Source organism: Tamandua tetradactyla, chromosome 17 (assembly GCF_023851605.1).
Source record: "Tamandua tetradactyla isolate mTamTet1 chromosome 17, mTamTet1.pri, whole genome shotgun sequence".
NCBI lineage: Eukaryota > Metazoa > Chordata > Mammalia > Pilosa > Myrmecophagidae > Tamandua > Tamandua tetradactyla.
In genome coordinates, this window is record NC_135343.1 from 71,476,286 (window position 1) to 71,498,930 (window position 22,645).

At 41.8% G+C, this 22,645-nt stretch overlaps 1 protein-coding gene across 1 annotated transcript in view; it reads right to left on the bottom strand.

The window, feature by feature from the left end:
- The window catches only part of ST6GAL2 (ST6 beta-galactoside alpha-2,6-sialyltransferase 2), an 81,831-nt gene extending 73,265 nt beyond the window's left edge, over positions 1-8,566 (bottom strand). Inside the window, 1 exon segment of the mRNA XM_077134935.1 lies at positions 8,465-8,566. The gene's annotated coding sequence lies outside the window, so the exon portion shown is untranslated.
- Positions 8,567-22,645: the final 14,079 nt, after the last annotated feature.

The window sequence follows — 22,645 nt, forward strand, 5'->3', positions numbered from 1 at the left end:
GTATTTTGTTTAAACTATAATGCAAACAGATGACACAAAACTAAACATAGTCTGTTAGAAATCAGATAGTAGTGATCTTTGGGGGACAGTAGTGAAAAAAGAGTATGAGGAGGCTTCCGAGGTGCTGGTAATATTTGTTCCCTGATCTAGTTGGTTACAGAGGTATATTCATTTGGTGAAAATTCACCAAGCTGTACACTTAAGATCTGGGTACACAATCACATCGTCATTACAACTGTTTACAGCTAAAATTGGAGCTTGTGTTAGCAAAGGATGTAATAAATAACCTTTCCATGTAGAAACCTTCTGGGATAGGTAGATAGCTGTAGAAAATAGAGAGGGAATGTAGTTGCCCAAAAGCCAGAGCAAAACTGAGTCTTGGAGAGATTAGGTAACACAGCTTCCTCCCCCCCATAGTTGGCTACAAGAGCCACATTGCTGATATAACCTTGTTAAAAGAGGATGAGGAATAATATAGTTTTGAACTCCCTGGAGGAAGGATACGAGACTGCTAGCTGGGAGAAGTGTGGATGACATCCTGTTCCTATGAACCTCTTTTTCCTTCCCCAATTCCATTTGACATCAACCATTTCTGGCTTGAGGACAATTGGAGAGAGGAATCACATGGGCCATTCTTTACCAAGTGGTGCACCAGCCTTGGACATCAGCGCATGCTCTATGGCCCACTTGATTTATCACCTGGGGGGTGGCTAAGCCTGCACCCCAGATCCCAGAGGGGTCGATGGGGTGGGTTTGGTTGTTGCTCTGCCTCTACCTTTTGTCTCTGAGGTTGATGAAATCTCATTCATGAGCATATGTGTAGCTAGCAAGAAAACTGTCAAATGAAAATAAAAGAAGTCTTGGGCATTAAAGAAGAAAAACAAAAGAAAGAAAAGGATGATCAGTAAGCTCCAGTCTGGTTTTCTTCAATGAAGTCAAGCACATGAACACTGAGTTATTCAATAAGCACTTCTGGATGCGAGTTTCTCTGGGTGAGCTTTCATTTCCATCTCTCATTCTACCGCACCAGGCATTGGGGCCCATGACTTACTAAGTGATTGTTTTGTCTCCACTATAGAAACTGTTGGTACCAGATGAAGAAAAGTTCATTTGAAGTGTACAATTGAACATTCCAAGGTGCTTGATCTTATTTATGAAAAAAAAGATTTGCTAAACAACTGCACAGGATAACCAAGGGGAATGTTTGAATACCTAGCTGCAATCACCAATTCTTGTTTTATGCCCCCAGGTAGTAAACAGTAAACAATCACACACATGACCTGGCTCCATAATTTAATTCTATACCTATCTCTTCACATATACACAAAGTAAATGTTTACTTGAGAGAAAAGATTATGTAGTTTCTTAGGAAATGCAGACCCTGAAAACCAAATGGACTACTCTGTTTATGCTTTACAGTTCAGCAAGGAATTGTTCTTTGGGAAGGTACCACTGAGTCCTTGTTTGGGTTAAGCATGGACAGGGAAGACAAACCCTCCTGGCACCTGGATGCATGTTGTATAAAACTGATGGGTCAGACTGCGCATTTAGGGGCAGCTGCTTTTGCACCATATGGGCACATAAATTCCCAGACCAACTGCATTAGCCATTATGCAAGGTCACTTTATATATGTTTATATTATAAACTCACCTGTCATTTTCAATATGGTGTGGTAAGTACAAGACAGATCCAACTTGGGCAAGTAAGGGTCGGGAACCCAGAGGAAGGAGAGATTTGGGGTAAAATGAGGAGGTTAGTTTAGTTTTGCCAGGGAAACATGTGCATTATGATTTGATTATACCCATATAGTTCCAAATTGTAATTGGGTTATATGTACCATCTAGAAAAAACAGAGGTTCCTTGGTCCCAGTTTCTTTAAAGTACCCCATAAAAGTCATATTGTTTAATGTAGCCTAAAAGTTTTCCTTTTAACTACTTCTGTTTTTTACATCTAATATTATGCTTACCAGTCATACAATATAATTGGAAAAACCCCAAACCAAAAACTAATTATGCTTTTCCTGCATATGCTTCAAACAGTGATATGTGGAGTATTACGAAGGTATGACTGTAATAGAGCAGGACATCTTTCAGTTATGTAGAAGAAAGTATAGAATGTGACAAAGATAAAAAATGTTCCAGTTTATCTTATGGAAGCAGTCACTTCAAATGGTTAAATGAGGTGACCTATTTAACGGGAAAGTACCAAGTATTGAGTCAGGCAAATTACTTAATTAGTTCAACTCTCCCAGCTACTAATTTTGAACATAGGGTAGAGGAATTTAATGAGTAATTATAGGCAATGACACTGTGACTCAAAGGGAGGAACTGTCCTTTTAAAAGTGGAAAATTATATATCTACCTACATATTATACACATATATATTAATACATCTTTAAAAGTAAACCATGTTGCATCTGAGAGCTTCCCATTTATTCATAAACTGTTCAATAATCACCTTAGGAATTACAGGGTATAATATTGTTTAACAATAAAATTTGTTAAAAAAATTTGAACTCAACTGTCTTAATTCTTTTAATATCTAATGTGCTTTCAGGGCGGTACATTTCAGGATGGCTACAGACAGGACTCTGCTCTGCAGGAGAGAGACCAAGTCACTATACTATTTGTTAGCACTATACTATTTGAAGCACTCCAAGGGGCTCAACCTCTTCTCTACCCATTGAGGTGAGAAGGGATTGATTTTCTTTGTTTCTCCCTCCAAGCTGGGAACTATAAGAGAACCTTTATTTACTACCTCACTTGATCTTCACTTGAAATCTTCTGGAATGGTATTGTAGTCCCCATTTAAGAGATAAAGACAATATACACCCAAAGGGTAAGTAAGGTGCTATAGCCCTCACAACCCAGAAGTGGTAGCGGCTGGATTCTCCTGTCCTCGCAGCCGTTCCCAAGACCGGAACTCTTGGTGCTAAGGCGGCCAAACACTTCATCCTGGTGTCAGGATAAAAATCGCATTGTACCATATGACATAACTGATTTATAGCTGAAAGTGAGACTAGATTGCTCTGAGTGGCCTAGACTTCCTCAAGTAATTTAAAACATTCATCAGAAATGCTTCCTTTAATGACCCCTGCTGCCTGCTGTGGCGACTGCCTTCTTAATCTAACTGATCTGATCTCCATCGCCCAGATTGTACGTGCTGCCTGGGACACACCGCCAGCACATGAAGTATTTACACGTGTAAGAAAAATATGCAATAAAAGCTACTTCTGATAATGATTCTAAAAGGTGATTCAGCCTCTTTTATTGCAGCAAATAGCTAGTTAATCTAGACCATCTCCAATCACCAGACATGGGCCAGTTCCGCCGGACGCCCTGCCTCAGAAACTTCCTTCAGGAACAGTCTCGCCATTCCGCAGCCTACTCCCGGTATCCTGGATATACCGCTGTTATGCAGAACGTTTACAATACACACGTTCACACATGTACGTTAGTGTTGTTCCTTCTGTGTCCTATTTATAATAAATTCAGAGTAACATTTAAGCCCTCAATAGTTTTGAAAACTTTCACATATAATTTGGAATGTGCACTTCTCCCAGATAATGCAGGAAGAAGAATCTTCTTGTTGTCAGGTCTGAATTCTAGTCGATAGCTGTGAATACCAACATTTAATGCTCAAGTTCCTAATTAAATCCACACTCTTGATCTCTAGTGTAACATCACAGAAAAAGAGGGACTTCCTGTTTTTCTGAGTAAGTGTGCGTGTAGTTATATACACACGCATACATGTTCATTTTTAAAAAAATTTCCCTTTTTCATTCTGGGATTTTTAATGGGATATATTTTCCCCACTTTAAACTATAATTATATAGGAAACTACTTTTTCTAAGAGTAAAAACAAATTCATTCATTTGATTATACACCTGTCGTTCCAGACTGAAAATAAATCCTGTATTAATTGTACTTTTTCTACCCATTTGTGGTCAGTGGCACAAATACAGGTTTTTAGCACATAATAATATACTTAGAAAAGTAATTCCCTGAACTTTCAGGGAAGCTGCTTTTCACATTTAGTTCTGAATAATGAAACCTATTGCATTATCTAAGAGATTTACCCTTTCCCAAATTTAATTTGAAAGCTAAGTCATTTTAGAAACCACAAGAATTACTAGCATGCACAAACTCTGTTTGATAAATTTGTATAATCTGAACGTGGAGAACCAATTGTTTTAAATTTAATAAAAGATTTTCTTCTTTGGCTAAAACACTAGAAGTAGCCTACAGTAGAATTTAATGTGTGAATTATAAACTTCTGAACACAGAGGCTTAAAATAAAGACCTTACAGATTTTTCTTTACTGTATATTCTCTAATGCTTTAGCCAATATATTTCTAAATGTCCCAAGGGACTACTTCCTGAGCTTGCTCTCGTCACTAACCCAACAATTCAAGGCATATGGATAATTCTCTTGCATCTTAGCTTAAATTTTTCCTTGGAACTTTCACTTGCTGTGACACCCTTCATATGAGTCTGATTTTCATTCCAATACCGACTGCCAGGATATCTGAAATTTCATAGACCATTTTTAAGTTAAAGCTCAAGCCTTCTTCTGTGTCCTTCTTCTGTGTCTCTTTTCCCAGAGCTCACAATCAGAGTAGTAGTTCTCTGGCTGCACACGATTCTGGGAGAGTCACTTCTGTTTCGCTGTTGAGTTAGATCTTAGTCTAAGAGCACAGATTCTGGAGACATACAATCCAGGTTCAAATCTCAGCCCTGCCCCTTTCTCACCAGGCGGCCCATGAGCAAAGTATTTCAACTTTGTGAGACTTGGTTTTCTTACCTGCAAATGGGGATAATAAAATCTCACAAGAATGCTGCTAGGAGTTACTTTAAGAGCTATGTAAAGCATCTGGCAAGATGTGGGGCATAGCAAGTGCTAATCAGTCATCTTATTATTCTTTGCGTTACTACTCTCCCCTGGGATAACAAGATGTTTGAAGTGATGTCTAGAATACTAACTAAAGGATAATTCCTTTCTGAGCATGGGAATTAGCTATGAAGTATGCCAAAAATACAGTTTTCAATTTTGTGGAATCCTAGCATCAGAAGATACCTCAGGGAAGATTTAATCCAAGCTTTCATTTCACACCTTGGAAACTGAACTCTGGTGAGGTTAGCATCAGAGCTGGTCACCATGGAGGCTGCATTAATCAGGACCTGGGTCCGTGGACTTCCGGCCAACAGCTTTCCAGTCCACTTCACTCTATGAAAGTCCAGTGCAAACTGCAAACCCACCGGTCTGTCTTTTGGCCTTGCATTCTAAATTCTTTCCTCAGGAAGCCATGTAGGGGGGCACAGGACAGCTCCTTGGAGACAGAATTTCTCTAGAGTGGACATGCCCTAAATGCTGTTTTCACTCACTTAGCAGTTGCTCACCAAAACAAGGAGGTACTTGGTACCGTGTGGCTGGTAGAACCTACAGGTGCTTGAAAAGAGACAGGAGCCTGGCACCTGCTGGAACCCAGCTTCTACTAAATGCCAGGATCAAGGAGAGATGTTGAATGCTGGCCCAAAACATCCACTCCTGCAAAGCCTTAGGATTTCCCAGTTCATATCGCAAGTCTTGAACTCATGGTCCCACTTCACCTACAGACTAAGTAGGTTCCAAACATTCTGAGTTGCAATTGTTTCCCATTAATTCTGGGGGCATTGGGAGTTTCAGGTCAGAGGGGGATTTGTTAAGAGGCATTACAAATCTAAGTCTTACTAGTGCTTTTAGCTTTGTCCTGTGTAGTTCACGTTTGCAAGCAAATCTCTTGAGAGTAGAAAGAAGGACTTTTAGAAAAGTGGAAGTTATACTAAATTGAAAGCCAGATGTCAATCCACTAATGGTAGCTGTTCATCTTCCACAGCCCATTCAGTCTTGGCCTTGACTTCTGAACCTCCAATAATTGGGGTTAAGAATATTGGAAATTTCTGTGTAACTGTATACCTGCACTTCCCTAATTCCAGAATTAGTATCTGACTCTATGTAATTATTAATTTTACAGTCATTTGTGAATTTCACCCCATAGTTCCTTTTTAAGGAGGAGTTTTCATGCTTGCAAACTCAAAATTTAACACACTTACCATGAGGGCACTATCTGTTTTGCTCAGACATTTAAGCAAGTTGAATAAAGTAATTTAATTTAAGTAATTAAATGTTAAGATCATATTACAGGAGATCCAGGAGGGGGTAGATACAACTGGAAATAATGCAATATGCTTAAAGAGAAGTTGCATTTAAAAACGACTCCTTATACTCATATTGAGATATTTTTTATTCTAAGTATTACATATCTGTAAACAAGAGTTTCCCAGAGGATAAATAAACAGTATCAAAGTTTTTGGAAAGGAACCTATCATTTACTTAACTAAGCAGGAGTGGCAGAAGCACTCCTGGGAATGAATTTTCATTTTAGGAAAGACTTAAGCATTTGAAAAACGCTTGGATTAAATTTAGATTTAGAGAATTAAATTTCAGTTAGCATAAGCAATAGATCCGAGCATCACACACTTAAAATCATGTCAGAAAGAAGAGAAACTTAGGGAAAAAGCTCCAGAAACAAACCTCTACAAGAATTCCTCGGCAGAACAGTTCATTGTTTAACCAATCTTACTGGCTGGTCACAATCTCTTCTCTAAACCCAATTTAAGTTCATCCCACAGAGCAAAATACTTTCCCTCTTAGTTATCCTCATCAGAAGCTGAGCACAGTCAATTGTCTTTCTTTGCTAATAAATCTTTTCACATATTTTCAAATATTAAACTATCTCAGTATCGAATAGCTCCAGTCTAAATACCTTCACCCGTTTATCGTTACATCCCAGATTGTGTGTACATTATAAACTCATTAAATGCTTGTCTCCAATCTGAACTCTCTCTTTTTCCAACAGTCTCCTCATTCTCTTTAAATTGTGGAGCTCAGAACTCCACTGAGCTGAAGCTGATATCACAAAGTCTACAAGCGATTTAGCTCAAAACTTGAGACTCTTCAACAGCACCAAGCAAATCAATAAGATGCTAATATACATAATTTGCAATAAAAATGGGATCAGGAATTCCAATATGTTTATGAATGCTCTTTTAAACCTAACTATAAAATGTAAGGCAATTCACCTAACAATTTAGGTTTTTCTCCATTTTGATCACAATATCCATTCACACTTGTCAACAGTTTTTCTAATGTGTTAATACAAAACATGAGCCTTCCAAGTGTTGTAAAAATTTTGACTGTTAGTTTCAGGAAAATAGTAGGGGAAAGAAAGAGGGCAAAAATAACTTCAAGGGCAGACATTATTTTTCCTTTTAAAAGAAGTGTTAACCCTAAATTTGCAATGACAGGATGACATATAGAAAATTTTATTTCAAAGTGGTAAAATATGGTGACCAGAATTTAAAAAACTTGAAGTATCAAGTAACCCACATGGACTTTTCAAATATGCAGGAAATACTTTTACATACAAAATGTGTGGGAGACTGGCAAACAATTCCCTCATCCAGGCAAATAATCCATGATGATGAGGCTGTGCCAGCCCCTTCATGATCAGAATGCTTGTGGTAGAGAAGGACTCATTTTTTAACCAAACGTAACCTGACTCTCACCAAATTTTCAATATGTCCAGTAAAAACAGGTCAAGCAGTATCTGCCCCTCCCCCAAGGTGCTTCTCAGATTTGTAAAACAACTTTGACAGTTCAACCTGAGAAACGAACAGGCTACTAGTCAGAGAGACTTGGAAGGCATTCGCACACACACACACACTCACATACACACACGTCTCATTTAAATTCCTGGAAAGCACAATTTCTCCAAACACAGCTATTCAGCTCGCTGTAGAAGGCAACACTTGCTGCTAGCCACGAGTTTAACTTCACTCTGTCCCTCCAGCACCATCAAATCCGAATATGACAAATGTTACATTCTGTACTCCAAACAATGCATCCAAGTATCCAATTCGTACATGGTGGAAAGTTAAAACAACGACAACAACAACAACTTAAAAACAGTTTCCCGCGTGCAAATGTTTAAATTAACAATCGGATATTCAGGATTCTAAAGGTACCTTCTGCCCCCAATTCATCCTAGGGATAGAGAACTAGGAATCAAAGGAACACACTTTAAGCTTTAAGTAGGGCAGTTTTGTATGGAGATGGGTGGAGAAAGGCAATCAATCTCCATCCCTTCCAGATCCAAAGGAAAATAAATACAATTTAAAGGCCACTCTTACTGAGCCTCAGGGGCAAAACTGTGTCCTCCACTCCTCAAAGCGCGAGTCCTCCACACTCCGCTTACCCTCTCCAGAATTTCCTGCTTCTCCCCAAACCACTCACAACACTCCCAACACTCAGCTTTCTCCTTCTCGTGAAGTCGAACTGCCCGAGGCGCAGCGCACCGGCTGCACCCAGCACTAGGAAGAGTCGCCCCCCACTGCCCGACCCCTGCACCCTCCTTTACCAACCTCCTCCCAACGCCTGTCCTCAAAACGCGCGGACACCTCGATGCTCCGCGCTCGCGCAGCCCACGCTGAGCTGGAGCCGGAGACAACAGGGTCACATTTTTATTCCTGGGTAGCCGCTCGGGCGCGCGCAGCCACACGCTCCCACACTCACACGGACGCCCGCTGGAGTGGGGACCCTGGGCACCCGACGCGCACCGCGGAACTTGGGGGCTGCGGGCGCCCAAAGCACGGCTTTGGTGCCTTCTCCCAGCCGTGTCCACCCTTGCCCCCCTCCCCCGCCGCCCCCGCCCCAGCCCGCAGTGCCTCCTCGGGCCACTTGGGGAGCTCGGAGCGACCCCGAGTTCGCGTCCCGGGAGGCTTGGGGCTTTACCTGGAGGAGGGGCCGGCTCCCCAGGGTCAACGCTCCTCCGGCCGCCGCCACAGGGTGCCGGATGGCCCCGCTGGGCCCGCCGCCTCCCGGCGGGGCGGTAGCTGCGGCCGCGGCCGTCCGGGGCAAGGACGCGGGCCTGGTGAGCCGGCTGCGGTGCGGGGAGGGCGCCTCGGCCTCCGGGCCCGCGCTGGGGGTGCGCTCATCCCCGCGCCGCGCGCCTCATTGTTCGGGGAAGCGCTGCAGCAGCTGCATCGCCGGCTGCAAGGAGAAACCGCGATCCCGAGCCCCGGGGTTAAGGCGGAGACTCTGGGTCCCCGAGCGGAGGCTGCGCCGAAAGCCAGCTCCAGATTCCTGGGCTCACCGCGCTCCTTTCACCCGCGCCCGCGGGGACGCTCCCCTCCCCCTCCGTTGCACCCCGCCAGCCCCATCCCTCAGCCCCCTCCAGGCCGCCAACCCGTCTGGGGCCTCGGCTCACCTAGCGGGGTCCAGGCACTTGGAAGTTGGGATCTCCCTCCCCCGCGTCCCTGCCCGGGTAGCCCATCCCGGGGCGGGAGCAGGGCGTACGATCAGGGCGCTCGCCAAGCTAGAGCGCGAAGCCCCTCTCCTTAGAGTGATTCCAGACTTGGGCTGAGAGAGGCGTCGCTTAGCTGTGGGATTCCTTTAAAAAAATGCACGCCTCTCCACAACAGCCCCCCTCCAACCACCCCTAGTTCCTGAGAAGTGTTACCTGCTCAGGCACCCCGCCTGGCACCGCACCTGGCCCCAAATAGGCACTCAGGTACCTGTTGGCGGAATGAATGAAGGCGTGTGAACAGACTGTGGGTGGGGAAAGGAGTACGCCTAGCCCCGCGGAAGTGAGGCTTTGTATAACAGAACACACCCTCCTGCAACGCCAAAAGCTAGGTGGATACCTGCGCGCGTGAAAGAGCCAGAGAGCAGGGCTGGGTGGGGACGGCGGGGGCGGGGAGCATCTTCCCCGGGATCCGCTGGGTTCCTTTGTTCATCCCGTTTAGCCTCAGCTCCTTCCTGCCGCCTTCTCCTCCATCCCAGCGAGTTTCTCAAAAGCGCCAGCGGATTGGGGGTGGAGTTGGGAGCCGGCTCAGATCCCCCAGGCGCCGCGGGAGCCGCGCGAAGTCCACGGAAGCAGCTAACTGGGAAGGAGCCTCAGTTCCCCGAGGGCCCCCCCAGCCTCGGTCGATCCCTTACCACCGCGGGCCCCCAGGCGCCGAGAGCAAAGTTGCCGGAACCCTGGCGGGGAGCGAGGATCGAAGCGCCCCGGGTGCCGCTGCCCAGCGCGCGTGGAGAGCTGGCAGCTGGCCCTGCCGGGCGGGAGCCGCGGGGGAGGGCGCAGATCGGGTGTCCGTCTGCTCATGTGCGGAATGTCCATGTGTCGCCGCGGCGCTGGTGCTTTCCCGAAGTCGGCGGCAGCTGGGGTCCCGGGACCAGAGACCGCGCCGCCCTTTGTGTGCGGGTAAACACGCCCCCTCTGAACTTCCGCGGAGCTCCCAGCCCTCGTCCCCCTCCTCAGTCCTCTCCTCCCACCCCGCGGTCCTCTCGCCCAGAGCTGGGAGCCCGAGCGGACCGAGAGATCCCGACAGGTGTCGAGGAGGCCCAGGTGGAGGAAGATTGGGCTGGGTGCTGCTGCCACGTTGTGCCCATCTCAGGGACAACGTAGGAGAGTTACCGAGCCCCCAGCGGCCTGACGCCTGCAGGAGGGAACATTTTGGAGACACAGATCCTTCCCTAAATCGACTGTTTTAACACCCGTATGTAGGTTCATTTAACTAATCGAGGCTTCTTAGAAGAAGATGATTTACTAGCTACCCACTTCAGTCGGCCTTTAGTGAGCGCTTACCGTGTGACCGGGACTCTGGGCGCAACAGCAGGCCTGCCAAGGTGAATTAAAGCCTTTTTCTCCCCTCAGAGAGCTTTCAGAGACGTGGGACGTCATAAGAATTCGACTAAAAACGACTGGGTAAAATAAATGCATGGTGCTCAGTCGAATGTGAACTCGACAGAAAACATCATTTTTCCAATTAGGTTCATGGTTTCCGACACTTAGAATTCAGCGGAACTGCATGCAGAGAGACAGCGGGCAACACCCATTAAAAACATACACACACACGCACGCACACACACAACCCTCTATACTTAAAGTTTGAAAATACGTACGAGGTGGCTAAAAGTAACCCACCCCCCCACCCCCAAAAAATGTGGCATGAGGGAGGCGGTGGCTAGCGGTGGGGGGTAGGGTGGATAAGAATGAGACATCCCCTTATTATCTGAATGGCCTTGAGGGTGCCCAAAAACTGTGGGCCTCCGTTTTCTTTTCTCTGTAATTGATATACTACCACCTATCTCGAAGGTTCATTGTTAGAAGACTCGATGACGTGCTAAAAGGTCCTCTCTTAATGCCTGGAATGTGATACTTAATAAGTTGCAGTAATTAATAAATGGTAGTAGCCATTATTAAAACACTTCTACCATGAGATATATCAGTTTTATATACTTCCTACAGTGTGTGTGTATTTTATACACTTCCTGTGCCTTTTGCAAAGGTGCTGCAAAAGTTGACCTCTTGAGTACCTTAGAGAAATTTTAACGAGTTAAATCAGTGTGTCTAAACAACAATGAACTTTATGCGTGGAAAAAATACCACCTTAAGGCAGCCATGCAAATCACTGTTGTAAAAGTTTAAGTGGATTGAGCTTAATATTTATGATTGAGGGTAGTGCATAGAGTGGGACTAAATTAAGTTAATCAATTGTTTCCTAAAGAAATCATAAAGGCATTTTTTATATGTAAAGTTATAATAAAGATTGTTTCTGCTAAAGTGAAATGCTAAATAAAGCATTTTGACATCCTTTAGTTTAAATGCTACAGAGGCACCCCAAATAAGAGCATATTATTTAATTTATGTTTATTGATCTACAGGTTCATGAGGAATTCCTGAATTCCTCTGATACATTAATATTCTTTACTGAAAAAAATAAAAGATTAATTTATTCTTACAAATAGGAAGCTTTCAGAGATCCAGTTACCGTTAACCGTTTGCTCATAAGATGTATTTCTTATTAACCAACAGACTCAACGTTTTCATGAGGAAACTTCCCCATTTTCCCAAACTTGAAGCACGGTTATTGGTAAGCAGCCAAAGCACAGGGTCTTCCAGCTGAGAAGCATTTGGGGCTGGGGTGGGGGAAGGGGGAGGGATTAAACAAATATTTTCTAACTACACCATTGTGAATCTGGGGTATTTGTCTTCATTTACTGAAACCATTGTGCATAGAAAGGCATTTTCTCCTATTCATTATTCCATTCAACTTTCCAAGTAAACTCATATGTTATTTTACAGGTGAGGAAACTGCACATGATAGATATTTTTAGGACCATTTACTCTAAATGTAATATCTTCCAGTTCTGATTTGAGATGTTCCTTTTGGAGCATTGCAGAAACACAAGCAGCTTTTTCCCTTACTTGAAAAATTAGTGTCTCAAAGAGTAGAATCACTGATAGCTGTTTCTTGTGAAACCAATCTGCGTGTGAAAAAAGTCACAGTAAAAAAAAAAAAAAAGAATTTCAGACACTTATTTGGAACCCACGATACATTGGTAAGATTTGTTTTCTAGCCAACCAATAGATTTTCTTTTCTTTCTTTTTTCTTTTTCTGCTGAAGTCTCTTGATTTTCAGATATGTTAGTAAGAGAATGGACTGCCCTTAAGAAGAGATGGCCACTGGTGCTGGTGTACATGCAGGCAGCAGGATTCCAGGTCAGAAGGAACTTCCACCCACCTTTTCTTCAATATTTTCATAAGCAGAAAAAAAAAACCCAAATTTGTTAGCATAAGATTTAAGAAAGATGCCGTTTTCAGCATCAAATATAGGAGGGAAGACACTTGACAATAGTGGCATTTTGGCTTATAGTAATACAATCTGTACCCTGTGTGCCCAAAGGGTGGGGTCATGAGTTCACAATCTGACCCCCTGAGGTCACAACCTGACCCCCGATAGGCAGAGAGTGCCTTCCAAACAGAGCAGGCAAGACATGTCGAGGTGTGAAAAAATTTGTCCTTTCCTAAACCTTTCCTTGAAATCCACAACTGCTGTTAAAGGGATGGGGCTGAAGGCTAGGAGAACTGGGTTTAGTTCAGACATTGTCGATCTGGTAATCCTTTGCACTTCTTCAATGAATTCATCTGTAAAATAAATAAAAACACATTTTATTGTTACCTATGGGAATGGGGCCCACATTTTCTTTGGGGGGTGCAGGCGGGGTTGGAGTGGCAAGAGATAGGGATACCTCAGAAGTGTTTGTTACATCTTATCAAAAGGCACATTATGTTTATTTGTTCCACTACAGGAGAGACTAACATTGATCACTTGGTTAAGGTGGTGTCTGCCAGTTTTGTCCACAGTAACCTTACTAATTTTCCCATTCCAATTAAAAGTAATTTATGTGGCTATGTAAATATCCTGTTTCTCCTCCTACTTGCACCTGCTAGTTTTAGCAACCATCCGTGATTCTCCCCTGCAACTATGATTTTCTAGTTCTATCATTTTGTCCTAGTTTGCTAGCTGCCCGAATGCAATATACCAGAAACAGAATGGCCTTTATAAAGGAAAATTTATTAAGTTACAAGTTTACAGTTCTAAAGCCATGAAAATGTCCAAATTAAAGCAAGTATACAGGAGTGTCCAATGTAAGGCATCCAGGAAAAGATGCCTTGGTTCAAGGAGGCTGATGGCATTCAAGGTTTCTCTCTCAACTGGAAAGGCACATGGTGAACATAGCAATGTCTGCTAGCTTTCTCTCCAGGCTTCTTGTTTCATGAAACTTCCCAAGGGGCATATTCCTTCTTCATCTCCAAAGGTCTCTGGCTGTTTGGGCTCTGTGGTTTACATGGCTCTGAAGCTTTTTCCAAAATCTTTCCTCTTTTAAAGAATTTCGGTAAACTAATCAAGACCCACCTGGAATGGGCAGAGTCACACCTCCTTCTAATCAAAGGTAAATATTGACATTTGGGTGTGTCACATCTCCATAGAGATAATCTTAACAAGTTTCCAACCTACAGTACTGAATAGGGATTAAAAGAAACGCCTGCCCTCCTCCCTACGTGGGACATGACATCCAGAGGTGAAAGTCTCCCTGGAGACATGGGAAAGGACTCCCAGGGATGAATCCAGATCTGGCACCGTGGGATCAACAATTCCATCCTGACCAAAAGGGGGAAAAGAAGTGTAATTAATAAAGTATCAGGGGCAGAGAGAGTTCAAATAGAGTCGAGAAGCTACTCTGGAGGTTGCTCTTATGCAAGCTTCTGGTAGACCTTGCTACCTATCATAACCTGTCAAGCCCCAAAGGACCATTCCAGCCAATCCTAAAGAACACCTAGGGCAATACATAAGATTCCACAAGGGTTCCAGGCACTAAAGTAACTTTCCAAAAATCTACAACCTCTAGATGGGTCCCTGGTCTAGATAAGTCCTGAAACCTAGCTCAGCCTCTCCAGGACATCAGATAGTTCCATCTCCCTACCCCATGTTAGTGACAGACCCTTCCAATATCAAAAATTTAGAATTGCCATAGCCCAAACACCCCAAAGAGAGGTATGGAAAAATTAAAGGTGATGGAGGAATTATACATAGAAGATAGGACTTAACAAATGAATATGAATGCTGAATCATTAAGTTGATACCTCTTTTAGTCTCCAGTATTTTAGAGCAGCTAGAAGTAAAAACCTAAGATTGGGAAATTGTAACCCATGTCAAAGTCTGAAATATGTTCTGCAACTAATTGTGGTACTGTGCTTTGAAATTCACATCTTTTTTGTATACATGTTACTGTTCACAAAAAAAGAAGGGAAAAAAAGTTGACTGTGATGATAAAAATATATTTAAGCCCTTTAGCCTCATATATCCTGGAGCAGCTAAAAGGAAAACTATGCGAGGATCATATGGGAGCCCACGAAAAACTCTGGGATCTGTCCTGTAACCACTTGTGGAAGAGTACTTTGAAAACTATTGCTTTTTTTATTTTTTTGCTTTGTATGTATGTTATACTATACAATAAAAAAGTTATGCAATATTAAAAAAGTATCAAATTGTAACTTAAAAAAAAAAGAAACAGCTGCCTCCATAGGATGGGTGAGGATTAAACATGGCTTTTTGAGGGCACATAATCCTTTCAAACCAGCACACATTTCTTTAAACCTATTAGTTGGCATTTTACCATAAGGAAGAACTTTTCCTTCTTCCTTATTTTTACATTTCATAACAGACTTTTTCTGCAAGTACTTTTGTCACCCTCATTCTATAGCTGGAAGAAATCGAAAGGTTATGGGGAATGGAAGTGAGTTCCTCTGGGTCTCACAAACAGTAATTTCCAGTACCTTGGGCAAGATATTTCCTCATGTATAAAATGAGAATAATGCTGTCATATCATAAAGTTATTCAGTGTATTAAGTGAGATAATGACTCCCACTGAATACATAGCCATTGTTTTAATACACAGGAGCTGTTATTTTTTGGGATGGCAGTGTGCCCATTTTGCAAATAAGGAAATCTGGTTTACAGAGAGGGAGCGATATGCACAAGACTGTTGGCTGTTGAGGAGCATTCTGACTTCTAATCCATTCCTTCAGCAACTAATTGTTGAGTATCAGGTATCTGCCAGGTTCAGTTCTAGAATCTACAAGTATAGCAGTTACTGACAAAAGGTGCTTGCTTTCATTACCTTATAATTTTCTCAGAGAAATGGCTCAGAATGCCACCAGCAGGACACAATTCTATCCCAGATTCTTGGGAGGATTTGGTGATGGACTGAAGTCTAGTCAAGAAACTTCCATTAAAAAATAATTTTAAGAGAACAAACAGTCTTTTTGTGATGTCTCTCGGATAACCTTTTCAAAGACCTCTTCCTATGAAGCTGGCAATATAATTAATTAAAACCCACCTCAAATGCTGGGTAATTTTTCTGTTGATTAGTCCTGCAATTTGTTCTACATCTCTTATAAAACACTAATCATTTTAAGGTGAAGCAGCTTGCACTGCCACACAATTACAGCAGTGTTGAAAACACCGTTCCATTTCAGGTGTCTAAATCCTACAGCAATTTGTTTTTTCAGTCAATGATAGAAATGGTACCAAACAGCTTTAGTTATACAAACTAGTGGATAATAATGGCATTAACTTAAGAGACATCAAAAGCATGAATACAAATAAGAATCTCTGGACCAAAACTTTTAAAAGCCTTACAAATTGGTTTTTTGAAAGAAGTGTATAAGTTGCCAAATGTTTCTCTTGTACAGTTCAAATGACCTTCCCCAACATATTTCTAGGTCTCATGTGGTACAGTTCGAAATCAACATGGGCTCCCCAAGAGCATTCTTACATGATTGGGATTGATTATAAGTTATACTTCAAATAGCACAATGTATTTCTTAATTCAAAACTCAACAAAAGTAAAAAAAGAAACCAGTGAAAGCTAACTTTATTATATTATATGTAAGAACTAATTTTTAAATTTTTGAGTGAGCTGGCTAAGGAGAAGCCTGACATGTAAATATATTGAGGGATGGAATTGATTCCTTCTGTCCTTTTAAGTTCAGTTATGACTTATGTGCCAGTACTGATGAGATACAATGGATAATTTATTCTTCTGAGAAGATAAGTACTTTAATTTTTTTTTTTTTACTTTTTATTTTACATGGGTATCTTAGTTTGCCAAGGCTGCTGTGACAAACACCAAACACTTGTTGGCTTAAACAACAGGAATTCAGTAGCTCCCAGTTTTGGAGAGGAGCAGTCCAAAATCAAGGTGAGTGCCAGGCTCTGGCTTCTCCAAAGTCTGTAGCATTCTGGTGATGGCAATCTCCTGGCATGGTGAGTTCTTTCTCTGGCTACTTTAAAAACATCTGGCTTCTACTTCCCTGTCCAATTTCTCTTGCTTATAGGAACTTCAGCCCTATTGGATCAAGACCCACATTTACTCATGTTTGCCATTCTTTAACCACTAATAGTATCTTCACAGGTCCTGATTAAATACAAATGAGTTCACACTCACAGGGCCGGGGTTAGGGCTTGAACTGTCTTTAGTAGTGGGCAAGATTCATTCCCTAATATCGGACTCTAGAATATACTCCTTTCGTAGCTATTGAATCATTGAAAAAACAAAAAAAGTAAAAATACATACATAGCCATAATTTTACTTTTTCTGAGAACAATATACCCACTTAAAAACACTCTTGATATAACTTTCACAATGTGACTGTGTGATTGTGAAAACCTTGTGTCTGATGCTCCTTTTATCTACCTTGTCAACAGATGAGTAAAACGTATGGAATAAAAATAAATAATAGGGGGAACAAACGTTAAAATAAATTTAGATTGAAATGCTAGTGATCAATGAAGGAGAGGGGTAAGGGGTATGGTATGTATGAATTTTTTTCTGTTTTCTTTTTATTTCTTTTTCTGAATAGATGCAAATGTTCCAAGAAATTATCATGATGATGAATATGCAACTATGTGATGATATTGTGAATTACTGATTATATATGTAGAACAGACGATCAACAGTTAAGAATGTTTGTGTTTGGTGTTTTTTGGTATTTAAAAATAAATAATTAATTAATTAAAAAAAGGAGAGGGAGGACTTATAACAGAGAAGAAAGAACTTAACAAATGAGTTTGAACAACAAAAAAAGAACACTCTTGAAGGAAAGGTTCCAAGTTATCAACATGGGTTGTCCACATGCAGATAGGTTGCTTTCCACGAACGTCTTCTTAAATGACAGAGCAGCAGCTCTCAAAGGGTAGCTCAGCAATGCTGGGGATCCTCAAGAAAAAGGTTCCCAAAGTCAAAACAATTTTTATGATAACACAGATATTATTTACCCGTCTTGCTCTTATTATCTCACAAGTGTACAGTGACATTTTTTAGAGGCAGCAGATTGATCCTGAAATTGCAATAGATTGATGGCAAAAGCAACTATGAGAATCTAGCTGTTTTCTCTTCAGCCCTGCATAGAAGGGATTTGCAAAAAAGTGAAGCAGTGACAATCTTTACACTGCTTTTTTTTTGGGGGGGGGGTTGTAGTTATTATTATTTTTTTTGGTAAAAAATATATAACTCATGCTAACATGTATTAGCTTATCATTATTCTTTTGTAAATGATTAATATATACTTTTAAATTTCTGTTTTAATTTCTAATATAGCAAAATATCAATAGATTATACCTACATAGATAGATAAAAGCTCTTTGGGTTTCTCAATACGTTTTAGGAATGGAAAAGATGAAAAGTCTGAAAACCATTGTTTTAGAGGGTCAAAGCACATTTTACTATGAAAATGTTCTAAAATACTATGAAGCTTCCTGCCTGGCTGACAACAGCCTGCAGGCCAGCATATCTTTTTCCAGCTTAAACTCTCTCAATAGTAGCCAGTGGCTCCTAGAACACCATCCAAAGTCCTTACCCTTGTCGCCTACCAACCTGACTATGTCCATGGCCATTGCATGTGTAGGATGCAGGGAAACAGCAGTAAAAAATCCAATTAAAAGATCCCACCTCTTATGGAGCTTCCATTTCAGTGCAGGGTGGGTATGGGGAGTTGGGAGGAGACACAGTAAGCAAATAAATACACAAAACATCATACGTTAGAAGATGATAAAGGCTATAGAGAATAGTAAAACAGGGAGGGAAGACAGAAAATGCAGGGGTGTAAGTGTCTCTATTTTTAAAAAGACTGACCAGGGAATGCCTGACCAGAGAAGGTGAATGAATGAGCAAAGCCTAATTGATACAAGCCATGAGGACGTCAGGAGAAGAAGGAACAGCAAGTAATAGGTTTATTATGTGCTGTTTATTTATGAAATATCATATGTAAGTATACACTTTTAAAATATAGTAAATACTCTCTCTCTCTTTTTTTTTTTTTTTTTTTTTTTTTGGTGTTTCTTTCCCCCTGCTTGAATCAATAAAAGTAGGTCAGGTAGCTACCCTGTTTTGCCTGCTGAGTGTATTTGTTAAGTGAATGGCAGATGAACAGAGCTAACTCTTGTTTCCACTTGACTTCCCATTCACTCTTCAGCTGGCCACAAAGTGGCTTCCATTTAACCATGCTGTCCTCATTATCATAAAAATCTGGCTACTCTTTCTCAGTCCTCTTCTATGATTCTATAAACGGAGGCTTTTCTCAGGGGGTATAGGCTCAGCTTCTTTTGCATTCATCATGGGGTAGATGCCACTGCTTATAAAATGACGGCTGTGGGAGGTCTCTTTCCCAGCGCCAAACCCAGCTATATGCAACTGCCTGCTGGTTGTTGCACCCACACCTGGAACTTCTCAAGCCTAAAGTCAGACTCATAGGTCTCCATCCGAACCTACTTCTCCCCCAATGAATGCCATCTCTGTTATTTGCAGGAAGATGGATAATAACAATGTACTCATCTTTGAGAAATTGCCTGGGGTGTATTTACAGGGGTATATAGATTTCACTTAATAAAGCTTGACTTGGAAACCAAATCTGAAAAGAGCCTGGAATGTGTGGACTTTGGCTCTTTGTACTCTAAAGCAACAATGTTTCCTGCAGTTGGTACTACATTCAGTTTGGCCTTTACAAAAAGATGAAACACTGATGGACACCAACAGGAAGTATTAAAGGTTAGCTTGCCCATGGGCTAAAGTGGAAATATGATTTATCTTTCTCCCCTAACACTTAGTGAGGAGAATTCTAAAATCAAGTCAGGATATAGTTTGGAATGACATCACCTTCCACCCAGTTGCCTAATGTGGGAGTCAAACACATACACATTGCTTTATCCTTAATAATCAAATCCTTTCCATCCTACAGATGCATCATCTCTTAAAAATATCCCTTCCCACTTCTATTCATGTGGGTCATGCTCCTTTCCTCTTATACCGGCTCACTGAAACTATCATACAATCTTGCCTCTTGATTCTAATTTATCCTTTCTCTCCAATTCAATCTATCTTTCACGGCCACTGTTATTGTGTGTGTGTGTATAAAATATGAGTTCATTTACCTTTATATATGGATATATCTATATATGGATATATCTTTATATGTGGATATATCCAGCAGCAAACACTGGAGTGGTGTGAAATATTTTACATTTTCAAGAAAATGCAATGCTACTCAACCTCTATGAGATACTCTAGTTTGACAGTAGGTCCTGCTACGTTCATATTACTGAGGTCATAGCTCTGCAAAATTCTGCTTCAAAAGTAAGTGCCTTGGGCGGACTACAGTGGCTCAGCAGGCAGAGATCTCACCTGCTATGCTGGAGACCTGTGTTCGCTTCCCGGTGCCTGTCCATGGAAAAAAAAAAAAAAAAGTAAGTGCCTTGTGAAAATGGGTGTGGAACAGGAAATGCAGCAATGCCCCATCTGGTTCCAAGTTTGAGAAGTTGTTCAGTGCCCAACAGGCACAATTATTAAGGAATTATTTAAGAATGAAGTAAAAAAAAAAATCAATTTATAGGTATTGTTTTTTCAAATACAATGCTAAGTCTTCTTGTTGCCATAATTCAGTTTCCAAGTTCTTGGCTGTGCCGTAAGAAAACATACAGAGGCACTGCACAGATGGAGCAAGTACATAAGAAATTTATCAAGTCCATATGCAGAGAAAGGAGCAGGTGGGCACTCTCGCAAGTAAAGAAAGATGGAGGGCTAGAGGCAGTTGACAGTGGGGCCTGTAATAGATGAGTTTTACTAATTTCCCTCCCCCTTCCTTGTTCAGAGCTCTTTCTCCTACCCTCCCCTCTCCCCAGGTGGGCCTGGTGGTAGACGGAGCATTTGGGTGGGTCCATTGGTTCCACTTTTCTCCGTAGATAACTCACTCAGGCGGGGTCATTTTCTGTCATCTGGGTGGACTGCCACCGAGTATTTCCAGTCGGTGTCGAGCCCCTCGCTCAAAGGCTCCTTCACATTTTTCTCTCTCTCCTCTCTCCCTGTTTTAGCCTGCCTCACTCTGTACACATACACTTTTAAGTTATTTGGATCTAATGAACAAATGGCATTCACCTATTAGATATTTCTTTTGGCCTAGAGACTCCCTGAAAAATTTCTGAGATTCTGAGTGAAACGTTTAAGAGGCAAAACGGTGAGAAAGAAGGAACACAGACAAGGAAATTTAAAGTGTGGGGGAGTTTATTTCTGTGCTCCCGGTCTGAGCTCACCAAACCCAACAAGGAAGGAGGTGAGTCAGTGCCTGCGTAATGGCGTGGACAGTTTTTAAGCAAGCAGGTCAGGTGATGACCGTAAGGGGCGGTTCTCCGGAAATCAGGTGTCCGGAAGGGGCGGTCCATCAGTTCCAGAAGTCAGGTGTCCGGAAGGGGCGGTCCATCAGTTCCGGAAGTCAGGTGTCCAGAAGGGGCAGTTCCAGAAACCATGTTGGGAGTGGCGACACAGCCTCCGTAGCCTTCGTTTCAGTGCCCTTCCCTGTTCCCCCAACTTAACTCTAAGGGCACCATAAACCAAGAAAGTTTGGGAACCTTTGGTTTAGAAATCGTTTCTCTCCTCCTCCAATTATTCACAGTTTAATCTTCTTTCAATCCTCATCAAGTTATTGATAGCTGACATCTTTCATCACCCAACCTATAGGTCCCTTCTTACCTGAAGCTTTCCTTCAGGTCTTCTGTTAACATTAGCCACTTCCTCTTCTAGTTTCTGTATCCTAAGTGATGAGTGGCTCCATGACGCCACTATCACAGAACAAAGATCCATCTCTTTTATGAGAGTAGTAGCATTCTGAAGACCTAAGAGTACTTCATTCTTTGCCCGTCTTGACTCTGTCAACACTAATAAATAGATTATTTTCCAGCTCTTCTACTAGTTTTCCACTGCTTGACTGCCTAAATTGTCTCATAGTCTTTCCCATTATATTTCCAAGAACCCTAGGTTTGGAGGATGAAAGGTGAGGTAAGACCTCATTGATGTTCAGGAATAAACGTTTTCTGTGCTTTAGCCCTTTTCAAGCACCACCTGCTTCAAAGCAGTTGAGGCTGCCGTGGGTACCAGCGCTGGCCCCAGAGCTAAGGCTGCAGTTCAAGGGCACTGCCTGCTGTTAGTAGCAGCAGCATCTTAGCACATCCACTCTTATCTAACAGACTTCCTCTTTCTCTTCCCCAAACTGTGGCATTGTTACAGGAACAAGATATGGTGTTGGTCTCTTCCTTCCCTTCGGATAAGAAATTTTTCTGTCCTGAAGTCAAAGAGGTTCATCCAAAGACATTATTCAGAGCACAAAAACGCAATTCACAGAATGGAAGAAGATACTTGAAACACGTAGAAATCATTAAGAAATAGACAGCAACCTCATAGAAAATGAACAAAAGAGCCGAACAGGTGCTTCATAATAGATGGAAATACTAATGACCAATATAAAAAGGTGTTCAACCTCTTTTTAAGCAGAGAAATGCAAATTAAATCTATAATTATTTTCTGTAGCAGTGTAGCTGAAATTTAATAAAAAAAAACTGACAGTACAATATTTAAAAATTAAGAAAGGTCATAGTAACATTATTTCTATTTCCCTGCTCTGCAAGTAACCCTAAATCCTTCAATCATGAAATATAAGTAGATTGGGATGTATTCATACAATGAATAATTACCCAGTAATAAAAATAAGCAAACCATTGCCACACACAAACACACAAGTAAGCCTCACATAGTGGTGAGTGAAAGAGTTCGGGCACAAAAGCATGTGTGATTTAATTCCATTTACAAAATGCAAAAAAAAAGAAGGCAAAACTGAACTCTAGAGTTAGGGGTATATGCTTGGTGGATAA